We start from the raw sequence: 18289 nt of genomic DNA, 5'->3' as shown, positions 1-18289 counted from the left end.
CACCAGCTGAGAGCCTATATCAGCTTGGGGAAATAGATGGCAAGTAACATTTGCACCTGAAAAACGCAAATGATGTTCGTCTCTAGGCACCATGATGGTAATGCTGGCGCAGTAGTAAAGGATGAATGGGACGATGTTGGCACCTGAGAAGAAGTTGATATCCTTGGGGTGAAATTTGACTCCAAACTAACCATGAAGAACCATGTTGTAAATCTTGCAAACAAGGCAGCCAGGAAGCTTACAGCACTTCGCCGTATCTCGCATCTGCTTGACAGTAGGGGTTGCAAGATCCTGTACGAGGCACAAGTACGCTCACACCTTGAGTATGCTCCACTTTCTTGGTTTGCCTGCCCCCTCTCATCTGCGACTGCTTGACAGAGTAGAGAACAGAGCAAGACGTCTCATCTCTCGCCTGACCCATCCTGGATAGATCTGTCATTTCAGCAGAGCCTTCAACATAGGAGGGATGTGGGTGGCCTTACTGTTATGTACAAGGCCAATATTGTCAAAATACCACACTTGGATCCACTTCGAGGACAGCGTGAAACAAGCTTTTATGCCACAAGACAGGCAGAAAGCAGCAACTTCACTCCTGGCTGTACCTTCTCCAGAACATCACTCCATCTGAGATCATATACTACCCAGGATGACTCTGAGTATGGAACACATTCTGTACAGCATAATGATGTCAACGAGATAACGTCAGTTGATCAAATGAAAATGCTGGCCCACAGATGGCTCCAACTTCATCCTGTTCCCTACTTGTATGTCTCATAACAAAATGCTTTCAAATGAGCTGATGTAGGTAATAGCCTTAGTTCTTGCCAATAAAGTTAGGGAATCCTTTAACCTGTAAATAGCTGTCAACAAAGCTTAGGATCCTTAACCTTGTCAAACCCTGTGTAAAAAAAAAAAAAAAATATAAAAAAAAAAAAAAAAACAAAAAATAGAGAGAGAGAGAGAGAGAGAGAGAGAGAGAGAGAGAGAGAGAGACAGAGAGAGAGAGAGAGAGAGAGAGAGAGAGAGAGAAAGAGAGAGAGAGAAAGAGAGAGAGAGAGAGAGAGAGAGGAAGAGAGAAAGAGAGGAAGAGAGAGAGAGGAAGAGAGAGAATGTCTACTTCAACGACCTTCTTCATCTCATCCCAGAATCACATGCATATGCAGACGACTGTACACTGACATTCACTTATCCAAGAGAAGAAATGCCAGCTGCTCTAAGCTACATCAATCACCAGCTGAGAGCCTATATCAGCTTGGGGAAATAGATGGCAAGCAACATTTGCACCTGAAAAACGCAAATGATGTTCGTCTCTAGGCACCATGATGGTAATGCTGGCGCAGTAGTAAGGATGAATGGGACGATGTTGGCACCTGGAGAAGAAGTTGATATCCTTGGGGTGAAATTTGACTCAAACTAACCATGAAGAACCATGTTGTAAATCTTGCAAACAAGGCAGCCAGGAAGCTTACAGCACTTCGCCGTATCTCGCATCTGCTTGACAGTAGGGGCTTGCAAGATCCCGTACGAGGCACAAGTACGCTCACACCTTGAGTATGCTCCACTTTCTTGGTTTGCCTGCCCCCTCCTCATCTGCGACTGCTTGACAGAGTAGAGAACAGAGCAAGACGTCTCATCTCTCGCCTGACCCATCCTGGATAGATCTGTCATTTCAGCAGAGCCTTCAACATAGGAGGGATGGGTGGGTGGCCTTACTGTTATGTACAAGGCCAATATTGTCAAAATACACACTTGATCCACTTCTGAGGACAGCGTGAAACAAGCTTTTATGCCACAAGACGGGCAGAAAGCAGCAACTTCACTCTGGCTGTACCCTTCTCCAGAACATCACTCCCATCTGAGATCATACATACCCAGGATGACTCGAGTATGGAACACATTCGTACAGCATAATGATGTCAACGAGATAACGTCATGATCAAATGAAAATGCTGGCCCACAGATGGCTCCAACTTCATCCTGTTCCCTACTTGTATGTCTCATAACAAAAATGCTTTCAAATGAGCTGATGTAGGTAATAGCCTTAGCTTGCCAACAAAGTTAGGAATCCTTAACCTGTAAATAGCTGTGCAATAAAGCTAGGATCCTTAACCTTGTCAAACCCTAACCTGTCAAACCCCAGAGAGAGAGAGAGAGAGAGAGAGAGAGAGAGAGAGAGAGAGAGAGAGAGAGAGAGAGAGAGAGAGAGAGAGAGAGAGAGAGAGAGAGAGAGAGAGAGAGAGAGAGAGAGAGAGAGAGAGAGAGAGAGAGAGAGAGAGAGAGAGAGAATGTCTACTTCAACGACCTTCCTTCATCTCATCCCAGAATCACATGCATATGCAGACGACTGTACACTGACATTCACTTATCCAAGAGAAGAAATGCCAGCTGCTCTAAGCTACATCAATCACCAGCTGAGAGCCATATCAGCTTGGGGAAATAGATGGCAAGCAACATTTGCACCTGAAAAAACGCAAATGATGTTCGTCTCTAGGCACCATGATGGTAATGCTGGCGCAGTAGTAAGGATGAATGGGACGATGTTGGCACCTGGAGAAGAAGTTGATATCCTTGGGGTGAAATTTGACTCAAAACTAACCATGAAGAACCATGTTGTAAATCTTGCAAACAATGCAGCCAGGAAGCTTACAGCACTTCGCCGTATCTCGCATCTGCTTGACAGTAGGGGTTGCAAGATCCTGTACGAGGCACAAGCACGCTCACACCTTGAGTATGCTCCACTTTCTTGGTTTGCCTGCCCCCTCCTCATCTGCGACTGCTTGACAGAGTAGAGAACAGAGCAAGACGTCTCATCTCTCGCCTGGACCCATCCTGGATAGATCTGTCATTTCAGCAGAGCCTTCAACATAGGAGGGATGTGGGTGGCCTTACTGTTATGTACAAGGCCAATATTGTCAAAATACCACACTTGGATCCACTTCGAGGACAGCGTGAAACAAGCTTTTATGCCACAAGACGGGCAGAAAGCAGCAACTTCACTCTGGCTGTACCCTTCTCCAGAACATCACTCCATCTGAGATCATACATACCCAGGATGACTCGAGTATGGAACACATCTGTACAGCATAATGATGTCAACGAGATAACGTCAGTTGATCAAATGAAAATGCTGGCCCACAGATGGCTCCAACTTCATCCTGTTCCCTACTTGTATGTCTCATAACAAAATGCTTTCAAATGAGCTGATGTAGGTAATAGCCTCCAGCTTGCCAATAAAGTTAGGAATCCTTAACCTGTAAATAGCTGTCAATAAAGCTAGGATCCTTAACCTTGTCAAACCCCTGTGTGTAGAGAGAGAGAGAGAGAGAGAGAGAGAGAGAGAGAGAGAGAGAGAGAGAGAGAGAGAGAGAGAGAGAGAGAGAGAGAGAGAGAGAGAGAGAGAGAGAGAGAGAGAGAGAGAGAGAGAGAGAGAGAGAGAGAGAGAGAGAGAGAATGTCTACTTCAACGACCTTCTTCATCTCATCCCAGAATCACATGCATATGCAGACGACTGTACACTGACATTCACTTATCCAAGAGAAGAAATGCCAGCTGCTCTAAGCTACATCAATCACCAGCTGAGAGCTATATCAGCTTGGGGAAATAGATGGCAAGTAACATTTGCACCTGAAAAAACGCAAATGATGTTCGTCTCTAGGCACCATGATGGTAATGCTGGCGCAGTAGTAAGGATGAATGGGACGATGTTGGCACCTGGAGAAGAAGTTGATATCCTTGGGGTGAAATTTGACTCAAACAACCATGAAGAACCATGTTGTAAATCTTGCAAACAAGGCAGCCAGGAAGCTACAGCACTTCGCCGTATCTCGCATCTGCTTGACAGTAGGGGCTTGCAAGATCCTGTACGAGGCACAAGTACGCTCACACCTTGAGTATGCTCCACTTTCTTGGTTTGCCTGCCCCCTCCTCATCTGCGACTGCTTGACAGAGTAGAGAACAGAGCAAGACGTCTCATCTCTCGCCTGGACCCATCCTGGATAGATCTGTCATTTCAGCAGAGCCTTCAACATAGGAGGGATGTGGGTGGCCTTACTGTTATGTACAAGGCCAATATTGTCAAAATACCACACTTGGATCCACTTCTGAGGACAGCGTGAAACAAGCTTTTATGCCACAAGACGGGCAGAAAGCAGCAACTTCACTTCTGGCTACCCTTCTCCAGAACATCACTCCATCTGAGATCATACATACCCAGGATGACTCGAGTATGGAACACATCTGTACAGCATAATGATGTCAACGAGATAACGTCAGTTGATCAAATGAAAATGCTGGCCCACAGATGGCTCCAACTTCATCCTGTTCCCTACTTGTATGTCTCATAACAAAATGCTTTCAAATGAGCTGATGTAGGTAATAGCTCCTTAGCTTACAATAAAGTTAGGGAATCCTTAACCTGTAAATAGCTGTCAATAAAGCTAGGATCCTTAACCTGTCAAACCCTGCAGAGAGAGAGAGAGAGAGAGAGAGAGAGAGAGAGAGAGAGAGAGAGAGAGAGAGAGAGAGAGAGAGAGAGAGAGAGAGAGAGAGAGAAGAGAGAGAGAGAGAGAGAGAGAGAGAGAGAGAGAGAGAGAGAGAGAGAGAGAGAGAGAGAGAGAGAGAGAGAGAGAGAGAGAGAGAGAGAGAGAGAGAGAGAGAGAGAGAGAGAGAGAGAGAGAGAGAGAGAGAGAGAGAGAGAGAGAGAGAGAGAGAAAGAGAGAAAAAAAAAAAAAAAAAAAAAAAAAACAAAAAAAAAAAAAAAAGAGAGAGAGAGAGAGAGAGAGAGAGAGAGAGAGAGAGAGAGAGAGAGAGAGAGAGAGAGAGAGAGAGAGAGAGAGAGAGAGAGAGAGAGAGAGAGAGAGAGAGAGAGAGAGAGAGAGAGAGAGAGAGAGAGAGAGAGAGAGAGAGAGAGAGAGAGAGAGAGAGAGAGAGAGAGAGAGAGAGAGAGAGAGAGAGAGAGAGAGAGAGAGAGAGAGAGAGAGAGAGAGAGAGAGAGAGAGAGAGAGAGAGAGAGAGAGAGAGAGAGAGAGAGAGAGAGAGAGAGAGAGAGAGAGAGAGAGAGAGAGAGAGAGAGAGAGAGAGAGAGAGAGAGAGAGAGAGAGAGAGAGAGAGAGAGAGAGAGAGAGAGAGAGAGAGAGAGAGAGAGAGAGAGAGAGAGAGAGAGAGAGAGAGAGAGAGAGAGAGAGAGAGAGAGAGAGAGAGAGAGAGAGAGAGAGAGAGAGAGAGAGAGAGAGAGAGAGAGAGAGAGAGAGAGAGAGAGAGAGAGAGAGAGAGAGAGAGAGAGAGAGAGAGAGAGAGAGAGAGAGAGAGAGAGAGAGAGAGAGAGAGAGAGAGAGAGAGAGAGAGAGAGAGAGAGAGAGAGAGAGAGAGAGAGAGAGAGAGAGAGAGAGAGAGAGAGAGAGAGAGAGAGAGAGAGAGAGAGAGAGAGAGAGAGAGAGACTCAGAGATGGCTTCAACTATATCCTGTTCCCTATTTGTATGTCTCACAACAATAAAAAGGCTTACGAATGAGCTGATATAGGTAAGAGCTCTTAGCTTGTAAATACAGTTAGAAGCCTTAACCTAACCTTGTAAAACACTGTGTAAAAGAGAGAGAAAGAGAGAGAGACTAGCTTGTAAATAGTTAGAAATCCTAAACCTAACCTTGTAAAACCTCGTGTTAGGAAAGAGAGGGGGCAGGAGGGAGGACAGTACCAATACCTTGAGGTCCAGCGAACTACCACACACACACACTTATAAGTACCATTGTTAACACATCATCTCCTGGTCCCGTGGGAAGCTGCAGCATCACCTCTCCCCTCCATCCTGCTCCTCTACTCTCCAGGAAACTGTCAAGTGTCCTCAATCTCCCCTTTTTCTCCCCTACCCCGTCGCTACCTCTCCCTTTCCTGCCCTCCCTGCCTCTCCGTCTTCTCTTGCCCACCTTAAACATAAGATTTGGTTGAGATTTCTACTCTGGATTAACCACTGACTGTAACTTAATAAAGTCAGTGCGTCATCGAGGACTGTCTGTCTTATGGCCAATAAAGTCCTTTAATCTTGTCCCCCAGGATGCGACTTACACTAGTCGAGCAACACCCAGATATACCTACTTACTGCTAGGTAAAGAGAGGCAGCAGGCGTTAGGTGAATGACACCCGGGTACCTACTTACTGCTAGTTAAAGAGGGGCAGCAGGTGTAAGGTGACTAACACCAAGGTACCTACTTACTGCTAGGTGAACAGAGACAGCAAGTGTAAGGTGACTAACACCAAGGTACCTACTTACTGCTAGGTGAACAGAGACAGCACGTGTAAGGTGACTAACAACCAGGTACCTACTTGCTGCTAGGTGAACAGAGACAGTAAGTGTAAGGTGACTAACACCCAGGTACCTACTTACTGCTAGGTGAACAGAGACAGCACGTGTAAGGTGACTAACACCCAGGTACCTACTTACTGCTAGGTGAACAGAGACAGCAAGTTTAAGGTGACAAACACCAAGGCACCTACTTACTGCTAGGTGAACAGAGACAGCAGGTGTAAGGTGACTAACAGCCAGGTACCTACTTACTGCTAGGTGAACAGAGACAGCAGGTGTAAGGTGACTAACAGCCAGGTACCTACTTACTGCCAGGTGAACAGTGACAACACATGTAAGGTGACTAACATCCAGGTACCTACTTACTGCTAGGTGAGCAGAGACAGGTGTAAGGTGACTAACACCCAAGTACCTACTTACTGCTAGGTGAACAGAGAAAGCACGTGTAAGGTGATTAGCACCCAGGTACCTACTTACTTGAAGACTTCTACACTTGTTCCAGCAGTGTTTCTGATATCTTGAAGACTTCTACACTTGTTCCAGCAGTGTTTCTGATATCTTGAAGACCTCTACACTTGTTCCAGCAGTGTTTCTCATATCTTGAAGACTTCTACACTTGTTCCAGCAGTGTTTCTGATATCTTGAAGACTTCTACACTTGTTCCAGCAGTGTTTCTGATATCTTGAAGACTTCTACACTTGTTCCAGCAGTGTTTCTGATATCTTGAAAACTTCTACACTTGTTCCAGCAGTGTTTCTGACATCTTGAAGACTACTACACTTGTTCCAGCAGTGTTTCTGATATCTTGAAGACTTCTACACTTGTTCCAGCAGTGTTTCTGATATCTTGAAGACTTCTACACTTGTTCCAGCAGTGTTTCTGATATCTTGAAGACTTCTACACTTGTTCCAGCAGTGTTTCTGATATCTTGAAGACTTCTACACTTGTTCCAGCAGTTTTTCTGATATCTTGAAGACTTCTACACTTGTTCCAGCAGTGTTTCTGATATCTTGAAGACTTCTACACTTGTTCCAGCAGTGTTTCTGATATCTTGAAGATTTCTACACTTGTTCCAGCAGTGTTTCTGATATCTTGAACACTTCTACACTTGTTACAGCAGTGTTTCTGATATCTTGAAGACTTCTACACTTGTTGCAGCAGTGTTTCTTATATCTTGAAGACTTCTACACTTGTTCCAGCAGTGTTTCTGATGTCTTGAAGACATCTACACTTGTTCCAGCAGTGTTTCTGATATCTTGAAGACATCTACACTTGTTCCAGCAGTGTTTCTGATATCTTGAAGACTTCTACACTTGTTCCAGCAGTGTTTCTCATATCTTGAAGACTTCTACACTTGTTCCAGCAGTGTTTCTGATATCTTGAAGACTTCTACACTTGTTTCAGCAGTGTTTCTGATATCTTGAAGACTTCTACACTTGTTCCAGCAGTGTTTCTGATATCTTGAAGACTTCTACACTTGTTCCAGCAGTGTTTCTGATATCTTGAAGACTTCTACACTTGTTCCAGTAGTGTTTCTGATATCTTGAAGACTTCTACACTTGTTCCAGCAATGTTTCTGATATCTTGAAGACTTCTACACTTGTTCCAGCAGTGTTTCTGATATCTTGAAGACTTCTACACTTGTTCCAGCAGTGTTTCTGATATCTTGAAGACTTCTACACTAGTTCCAGCAGTGTTTCTGATATCTTGAAGACTTCTACACTTGTTCCAGCAGTGTTTCTGATATCTTGAAGACTTCTACACTTGTTCCAGCAGTGTTTCTGATATCTTGAAGACTTCTACACTTCTTCCAGCAGTGTTTCTGATATCTTGAAGACTTCTACACTTGTTCCAGCAGTGTTTCTGATATCTTGAAGACTTCTACACTTGTTCCAGCAGTGTTTCTGATATCTTGAAGACTTCTACACTTGTTCCAGCAGTGTTTCTGATATCTTGAAGACTTCTACACTAGTTCCAGCAGTGTTTCTGGTAACTTGAAGACTTCTACACTTGTTCCAGCAGTGTTTCTGATATCTTGAAGACTTCTACACTTGTTCCAGCAGTGTTTCTGATATCTTGAAGACTTCTACACTTGTTCCAGCAGTGTTTCTGATATCTTGAAGACTTCTACACTTGTTCCAGCAGTGTTTCTGATATCTTGAAGACTTCTACACTTGTTCCAGCAGTGTTTCTGATATCTTGAAGACTTCTACACTTGTTCCAGCAGTGTTTCTTATATCTTGAAGACTTCTACACTTGTTCCAGCAGTGTTTCTGATATCTTGAAGACTTCTACACTTGTTCCAGCAGTGTTTCTGATATCTTGAAGACTTCTACACTTGTTCCAGCAGTGTTTCTGATATCTTGAAGACTTCTACACTTGTTCCAGCAGTGTTTCTGATATCTTGAAGACTTCTACACTTGTTCCAGCAGTGTTTCTGATATCTTGAAGACTTCTACACTTGTTCCAGCAGTGTTTCTGATATCTTGAAGACTTCTACACTTGTTCCAGCAGTGTTTCTGATATCTTGAAGACTTCTACACTTGTTCCAGCAGTGTTTCTGATATCTTGAAGACTTCTACACTTGTTCCAGCAGTGTTTCTGATATCTTGAAGACTTCTGCACTTGTTCCAGCAGTGTTTCTGATATCTTGAAGACTTCTGCACTTGTTCCAGCAGTGTTTCTGATATCTTGAAGACTTCTACACTTGTTCCAGCAGTGTTTCTGATATCTTGAAGACTTCTACACTTGTTCCAGCAGTGTTTCTGATATCTTGAAGACTTCTACAATTGCTCCAGCAGTGTTTCTGATATCTTGAAGACTTCTACACTAGTTCCAGCAGTGTTTCTGATAACTTGAAGACTTCTACACTTGTTCCAGCAGTGTTTCTGATATCTTGAAGACTTCTACACTTGTTCCAGCAGTGTTTCTGATATCTTGAAGACTTCTGCACTTGTTCCAGCAGTGTTTCTGATATCTTGAAGACTTCTACACTTGTTCCAGCAGTGTTTCTGATATCTTGAAGACTTCTACACTTGTTCCAGCAGTGTTTCTGATAACTTGAAGACTTCTACACTTGTTCCAGCAGTGTTTCTGATATCTTGAAGACTTCTACACTTGTTCCAGCAGTGTTTCTGATATCTTGAAGACTTCTACACTTGTTCCAGCAGTGTTTCTGATATCTTGAAGACTTCTACACTTGTTCCAGCAGTGTTTCTGATATCTTGAAGACTTCTACACTTGTTCCAGCAGTGTTTCTGATAACTTGAAGACTTCTACACTTGTTCCAGCAGTGTTTCTGATATCTTGAAGACTTCTACACTTGTTCCAGCAGTGTTTCTGATATCTTGAAGACTTCTACACTTGTTCCAGCAATGTTTCTGATATCTTGAAGACTTCTACACTTGTTCCAGCAGTGTTTCTGATATCTTGAAGACTTCTACACTTGTTCCAGCAGTGTTTCTGATATCTTGAAGGCTTCTACACTTGTTCCAGCAGTGTTTCTGATATCTTGAAGACTTCTACACTTGTTCCAGCAGTGTTTCTGATATCTTGAAGACTTCTACACTTGTTCCAGCAGTGTTTCTGATATCTTGAAGACTTCTACAATTGTTCCAACAGTGTTTCTGATATCTTGAAGACTTCTACACTAGTTCCAGCAGTGTTTCTGATAACTTGAAGACTTCTACACTTGTTCCAGCAGTGTTTCTGATATCTTGAAGACTTCTACACTTGTTCCAGCAGTGTTTCTGATATCTTGAAGACTTCTGCACTTGTTCCAGCAGTGTTTCTGATATCTTGAAGACTTCTACACTTGTTCCAGCAGTGTTTCTGATATCTTGAAGACTTCTACACTAGTTCCAGCAGTGTTTCTGATAACTTGAAGACTTCTACACTTGTTCCAGCAGTGTTTCTGATATCTTGAAGACTTCTACACTTGTTCCAGCAGTGTTTCTGATATCTTGAAGACTTCTACACTTGTTCCAGCAGTGTTTCTGATATCTTGAAGACTTCTACACTTGTTCCAGCAGTGTTTCTGATATCTTGAAGACTTCTACACTTGTTCCAGCAGTGTTTCTGATATCTTGAAGACTTCTACACTTGTTCCAGCAGTGTTTCTGATATCTTGAAGACTTCTACACTTGTTCCAGCAGTGTTTCTGATATCTTGAAGACTTCTACACTTGTTCCAGCAGTGTTTCTGATATCTTGAAGACTTCTACACTTGTTCCAGCAGTGTTTCTGATATCTTGAAGACTTCTACACTTGTTCCAGCAGTGTTTCTGATATCTTGAAGACTTCTACACTTGTTCCAGCAGTGTTTCTGATATCTTGAAGACTTCTACACTTGTTCCAGCAGTGTTTCTGATATCTTGAAGACTTCTACACTTGTTCCAGCAGTGTTTCTGATATCTTGAAGACTTCTACACTTGTTCCAGCAGTGTTTCTGATATCTTGAAGACTTCTACACTTGTTCCAGCAGTGTTTCTGATATCTTGAAGACTTCTACACTTGTTCCAGCAGTGTTTCTGATATCTTGAAGACTTCTACACTTGTTCCAGCAGTGTTTCTGATATCTTGAAGACTTCTACACTTGTTCCAGCAGTGTTTCTGATATCTTGAAGACTTCTACACTTGTTCCAGCAGTGTTTCTGATATCTTGAAGACTTCTACACTTGTTCCAGCAGTGTTTCTGATATCTTGAAGACTTCTACACTTGTTCCAGCAGTGTTTCTGATATCTTGAAGACTTCTACACTTGTTCCAGCAGTGTTTCTGATATCTTGAAGACTTCTACACTTGTTCCAGCAGTGTTTCTGATATCTTGAAGACTTCTACACTTGTTCCAGCAGTGTTTCTGATATCTTGAAGACTTCTACACTTGTTCCAGCAGTGTTTCTGATATCTTGAAGACTTCTACACTTGTTCCAGCAGTGTTTCTGATATCTTGAAGACTTCTACACTTGTTCCAGCAGTGTTTCTGATATCTTGAAGACTTCTACACTTGTTCCAGCAGTGTTTCTGATATCTTGAAGACTTCTACACTTGTTCCAGCAGTGTTTCTGATATCTTGAAGACTTCTACACTTGTTCCAGCAGTGTTTCTGATATCTTGAAGACTTCTACACTTGTTCCAGCAGTGTTTCTGATATCTTGAAGACTTCTACACTTGTTCCAGCAGTGTTTCTGATATCTTGAAGACTTCTACACTTGTTCCAGCAGTGTTTCTGATATCTTGAAGACTTCTACACTTGTTCCAGCAGTGTTTCTGATATCTTGAAGACTTCTACACTTGTTCCAGCAGTGTTTCTGATATCTTGAAGACTTCTACACTTGTTCCAGCAGTGTTTCTGATATCTTGAAGACTTCTACACTTGTTCCAGCAGTGTTTCTGATATCTTGAAGACTTCTACACTTGTTCCAGCAGTGTTTCTGATATCTTGAAGACTTCTACACTTGTTCCAGCAGTGTTTCTGATATCTTGAAGACTTCTACACTTGTTCCAGCAGTGTTTCTGATATCTTGAAGACTTCTACACTTGTTCCAGCAGTGTTTCTGATATCTTGAAGACTTCTACACTTGTTCCAGCAGTGTTTCTGATATCTTGAAGACTTCTACACTTGTTCCAGCAGTGTTTCTGATATCTTGAAGACTTCTACACTTGTTCCAGCAGTGTTTCTGATATCTTGAAGACTTCTACACTTGTTCCAGCAGTGTTTCTGATATCTTGAAGACTTCTACACTTGTTCCAGCAGTGTTTCTGATATCTTGAAGACTTCTACACTTGTTCCAGCAGTGTTTCTGATATCTTGAAGACTTCTACACTTGTTCCAGCAGTGTTTCTGATATCTTGAAGACATCTACACTTGTTCCAGCTCTACACTTGTTCCAGCAGTGTTTCTCATATCTTGAAGACTTCTACACTTGTTCCAGCAGTGTTTCTGATATCTTGAAGACTTCTACACTTGTTCCAGCAGTGTTTCTGATATCTTGAAGTCTTCTACACTTGTTCCAGCAGTGTTTCTGATATCTTGAAAACTTCTACACTTGTTCCAGCAGTGTTTCTGACATCTTGAAGACTACTACACTTGTTCCAGCAGTGTTTCTGATATCTTGAAGACTACTACACTTGTTCCAGCAGTGTTTCTGATATCTTGAAGACTTCTACACTTGTTCCAGCAGTGTTTCTGATATCTTGAAGACTTCTACACTTGTTCCAGCAGTGTTTCTGATATCTTGAAGACTTCTACACTTGTTCCAGCAGTGTTTCTGATATCTTGAAGACTTCTACACTTGTTCCAGCAGTTTTTCTGATATCTTGAAGACTTCTACACTTGTTCCAGCTGTGTTTCTGATATCTTGAAGACTTCTACACTTGTTCCAGCAGTGTTTCTGATATCTTGAAGATTTCTACACTTGTTCCAGCAGTGTTTCTGATATCTTGAACACTTCTACACTTGTTACAGCAGTGTTTCTGATATCTTGAAGACTTCTACACTTGTTGCAGCAGTGTTTCTGATATCTTGAAGACTTCTACACTTGTTCCAGCAGTGTTTCTGATGTCTTGAAGACATCTACACTTGTTCCAGCAGTGTTTCTGATATCTTGAAGACATCTACACTTGTTCCAGCAGTGTTTCTGATATCTTGAAGACGTCTACACTTGTTCCAGTAGTGTTTCTCATATCTTGAAGACTTCTACACTTGTTCCAGCAGTGTTTCTGATATCTTGAAGACTTCTACACTTGTTTCAGCAGTGTTTCTGATATCTTGAAGACATCTACACTTGTTCCAGCAGTGTTTCTGATATCTTGAAGACTTCTACACTTGTTCCAGCAGTGTTTCTGATATCTTGAAGACTTCTACACTTGTTCCAGCAGTGTTTCTGATATCTTGAAGACTTCTACACTTGTTCCAGTAGTGTTTCTGATATCTTGAAGACTTCTACACTTGTTCCAGCAGTGTTTCTGATATCTTGAAGACTTCTACACTTGTTCCAGCAGTGTTTCTGATATCTTGAAGACTTCTACACTTGTTCCAGCAGTGTTTCTGATATCTTGAAGACTTCTACACTAGTTCCAGCAGTGTTTCTGATATCTTGAAGACTTCTACACTTGTTCCAGCAGTGTTTCTGATATCTTGAAGACTTCTACACTTGTTCCAGCAGTGTTTCTGATATCTTGAAGACTTCTACACTTGTTCCAGCAGTGTTTCTGATATCTTGAAGACTTCTACACTTGTTCCAGCAGTGTTTCTGATAACTTGAAGACTTCTACACTTGTTCCAGCAGTGTTTCCGATATCTTGAAGACTTCTACACTTGTTCCAGCAGTGTTTCTGATATCTTGTAGACTTCTACACTAGTTCCAGCAGTGTTTCTGGTAACTTGAAGACTTCTACACTTGTTCCAGCAGTGTTTCTGATATCTTGAAGACTTCTACACTTGTTCCAGCAGTGTTTCTGATATCTTGAAGACTTCTGCACTTGTTCCAGCAGTGTTTCTGATATCTTGAAGACTTCTGCACTTGTTCCAGCAGTGTTTCTGATATCTTGAAGACTTCTACACTTGTTCCAGCAGTGTTTCTGATATCTTGAAGACTTCTACACTTGTTCCAGCAGTGTTTCTGATATCTTGAAGACTTCTACAATTGTTCCAGCAGTGTTTCTGATATCTTGAAGACTTCTACACTAGTTCCAGCAGTGTTTCTGATAACTTGAAGACTTCTACACTTGTTCCAGCAGTGTTTCTGATATCTTGAAGACTTCTACACTTGTTCCAGCAGTGTTTCTGATATCTTGAAGACTTCTGCACTTGTTCCAGCAGTGTTTCTGATATCTTGAAGACTTCTACACTTGTTCCAGCAGTGTTTCTGATATCTTGAAGACTTCTACACTTGTTCCAGCAGTGTTTCTGATAACTTGAAGACTTCTACACTTGTTCCAGCAGTGTTTCTGATATCTTGAAGACTTCTACACTTGTTCCAGCAGTGTTTCTGATATCTTGAAGACTTCTACACTTGTTCCAGCAGTGTTTCTGATATCTTGAAGACTTCTACACTTGTTCCAGCAGTGTTTCTGATATCTTGAAGACTTCTACACTTGTTCAAGCAGTGTTTCTGATAACTTGAAGACTTCTACACTTGTTCCAGCAGTGTTTCTGATATCTTGAAGACTTCTACACTTGTTCCAGCAGTGTTTCTGATATCTTGAAGACTTCTACACTTGTTCCAGCAGTGTTTCTGATATCTTGAAGACTTCTACACTTGTTCCAGCAGTGTTTCTGATATCTTGAAGACTTCTACACTTGTTCCAGCAGTGTTTTTGATATCTTGAAGGCTTCTACACTTGTTCCAGCAGTGTTTCTGATATCTTGAAGACTTCTACACTTGTTCCAGCAGTGTTTCTGATATCTTGAAGACTTCTACACTTGTTCCAGCAGTGTTTCTGATATCTTGAAGACTTCTACAATTGTTCCAACAGTGTTTCTGATATCTTGAAGACTTGTACACTAGTTCCAGCAGTGTTTCTGATAACTTGAAGACTTCTACACTTGTTCCAGCAGTGTTTCTGATATCTTGAAAACTTCTACACTTGTTCCAGCAGTGTTTCTGATATCTTGAAGACTTCTGCAATTGTTCCAGCAGTGTTTCTGATATCTTGAAGACTTCTACACTTGTTCCAGCAGTGTTTCTGATATCTTGAAGACTTCTACACTAGTTCCAGCAGTGTTTCTGATAACTTGAAGACTTCTACACTTGTTCCAGCAGTGTTTCTGATATCTTGAAGACTTCTACACTTGTTCCAGCAGTGTTTCTGATATCTTGAAGACTTCTACACTTGTTCCAGCAGTGTTTCTGATATCTTGAAGACTTCTACACTTGTTCCAGCAGTGTTTCTGATATCTTGAAGACTTCTACACTTGTTCCAGCAGTGTTTCTGATAACTTGAAGACTTCTACACTTGTTCCAGCAGTGTTTCTGATATCTTGAAGACTTCTACACTTGTTCCAGCAGTGTTTCTGATATCTTGTAGACTTCTACACTAGTTCCAGCAGTGTTTCTGGTAACTTGAAGACTTCTACACTTGTTCCAGCAGTGTTTCTGATATCTTGAAGACTTCTACACTTGTTCCAGCAGTGTTTCTGATATCTTGAAGACTTCTGCACTTGTTCCAGCAGTGTTTCTGATATCTTGAAGACTTCTGCACTTGTTCCAGCAGTGTTTCTGATATCTTGAAGACTTCTACACTTGTTCCAGCAGTGTTTCTGATATCTTGAAGACTTCTACACTTGTTCCAGCAGTGTTTCTGATATCTTGAAGACTTCTACAATTGTTCCAGCAGTGTTTCTGATATCTTGAAGACTTCTACACTAGTTCCAGCAGTGTTTCTGATAACTTGAAGACTTCTACACTTGTTCCAGCAGTGTTTCTGATATCTTGAAGACTTCTACACTTGTTCCAGCAGTGTTTCTGATATCTTGAAGACTTCTGCACTTGTTCCAGCAGTGTTTCTGATATCTTGAAGACTTCTACACTTGTTCCAGCAGTGTTTCTGATATCTTGAAGACTTCTACACTTGTTCCAGCAGTGTTTCTGATAACTTGAAGACTTCTACACTTGTTCCAGCAGTGTTTCTGATATCTTGAAGACTTCTACACTTGTTCCAGCAGTGTTTCTGATATCTTGAAGACTTCTACACTTGTTCCAGCAGTGTTTCTGATATCTTGAAGACTTCTACACTTGTTCCAGCAGTGTTTCTGATATCTTGAAGACTTCTACACTTGTTCAAGCAGTGTTTCTGATAACTTGAAGACTTCTACACTTGTTCCAGCAGTGTTTCTGATATCTTGAAGACTTCTACACTTGTTCCAGCAGTGTTTCTGATATCTTGAAGGATTCTACACTTGTTCCAGCAGTGTTTCTGATATCTTGAAGACTTCTACACTTGTTCCAGCAGTGTTTCTGATATCTTGAAGACTTCTACACTTGTTCCAGCAGTGTTTCTGATATCTTGAAGGCTTCTACACTTGTTCCAGCAGTGTTTCTGATATCTTGAAGACTTCTACACTTGTTCCAGCAGTGTTTCTGATATCTTGAAGACTTCTACACTTGTTCCAGCAGTGTTTCTGATATCTTGAAGACTTCTACAATTGTTCCAACAGTGTTTCTGATATCTTGAAGACTTGTACACTAGTTCCAGCAGTGTTTCTGATAACTTGAAGACTTCTACACTTGTTCCAGCAGTGTTTCTGATATCTTGAAGACTTCTACACTTGTTCCAGCAGTGTTTCTGATATCTTGAAGACTTCTGCAATTGTTCCAGCAGTGTTTCTGATATCTTGAAGACTTCTACACTTGTTCCAGCAGTGTTTCTGATATCTTGAAGACTTCTACACTAGTTCCAGCAGTGTTTCTGATAACTTGAAGACTTCTACACTTGTTCCAGCAGTGTTTCTGATATCTTGAAGACTTCTACACTTGTTCCAGCAGTGTTTCTGATATCTTGAAGACTTCTACACTTGTTCCAGCAGTGTTTCTGATATCTTGAAGACTTCTACACTTGTTCCAGCAGTGTTTCTGATATCTTGAAGACTTCTACACTTGTTCCAGCAGTGTTTCTGATAACTTGAAGACTTCTACACTTGTTCCAGCAGTGTTTCTGATATCTTGAAGACTTCTACACTTGTTCCAGCAGTGTTTCTGATATCTTGAAGACTTCTACACTTGTTCCAGCAGTGTTTCTAATATCTTGAAGACTTCTACACTTGTTCCAGCAGTGTTTCTGATATCTTGAAGACTTCTACACTTGTTCCAGCAGTGTTTCTGATATCTTGAAGGCTTCTACACTTGTTCCAGCAGTGTTTCTGATATCTTGAAGACTTCTACACTTGTTCCAGCAGTGTTTCTGATATCTTGAAGACTTCTACACTTGTTCCAGCAGTGTTTCTGATATCTTAAAGACTTCTACACTTGTTCCAGCAGTGTTTCTGATATCTTGAAGACTTCTACACTTGTTCCAGCAGTGTTTCTGATATCTTGAAGACTTCTACACTTGTTCCAGCAGTGTTTCTGATATCTTGAAGACTTCTACACTTGTTCCAGCAGTGTTTCTGATATCTTGAAGACTTCTACACTTGTTCCAGCAGTGTTTCTGATATCTTGAAGACTTCTACACTTGTTCCAGCAGTGTTTCTGATATCTTGAAGACTTCTACACTTGTTCCAGCAGTGTTTCTGATATCTTGAAGACTTCTACACTTGTTCCAGCAGTGTTTCTGATATCTTGAAGACTTCTACACTTGTTCCAGCCTTGTTTCTGATATCTTGAAGACTTCTACACTTGTTCCAGCAGTGTTTCTGATATCTTGAAGACTTCTACACTTGTTCCAGCAGTGTTTCTGATATCTTGAAGACTTCTACACTTGTTCCAGCAGTGTTTCTGATATCTTGAAGACTTCTACACTTGTTCCAGCAGTGTTTCTGATATCTTGAAGACATCTACACTTGTTCCAGCAGTGTTTCTGATATCTTGAAGACTTCTACACTTGTTCCAGCAGTGTTTCTGACATCTTGAAGACTTCTACACTTGTTCCAGCAGTGTTTCTGAAATCTTGAAGACTTCTACACTTGTTCCAGCAGTGTTTCTGATATCTTGAAGACTTATACACTTGTTCCAGCAGTGTTTCTGATATCTTGAAGACTTCTACACTTGTTCCAGCAGTGTTTCTGATATCTTGAAGACTACTACACTTGTTCTAGCAGTGTTTCTGATATCTTGAAGACTTCTACACTTGTTCCAGCAGTGTTTCTGATATCTTGAAGACTTCTACACTTGTTCCAGCAGTGTTTCTGATATCTTGAAGACTTCTACACTTGTTCCAGCAGTGTTTCTGATATCTTGAAGACTACTACACTTGTTCCAGCAGTGTTTCTGATATCTTGAAGACTTCTACACTTGTTCCAGCAGTGTTTCTGATATCTTGAAGACTTCTACACTT

This window comes from Cherax quadricarinatus, chromosome 95 (assembly GCF_038502225.1).
Source record: "Cherax quadricarinatus isolate ZL_2023a chromosome 95, ASM3850222v1, whole genome shotgun sequence".
NCBI classification, from domain to species: Eukaryota; Metazoa; Arthropoda; class Malacostraca; order Decapoda; family Parastacidae; genus Cherax; species Cherax quadricarinatus.
Note: the sequence above shows the minus strand (reverse complement) of the source record.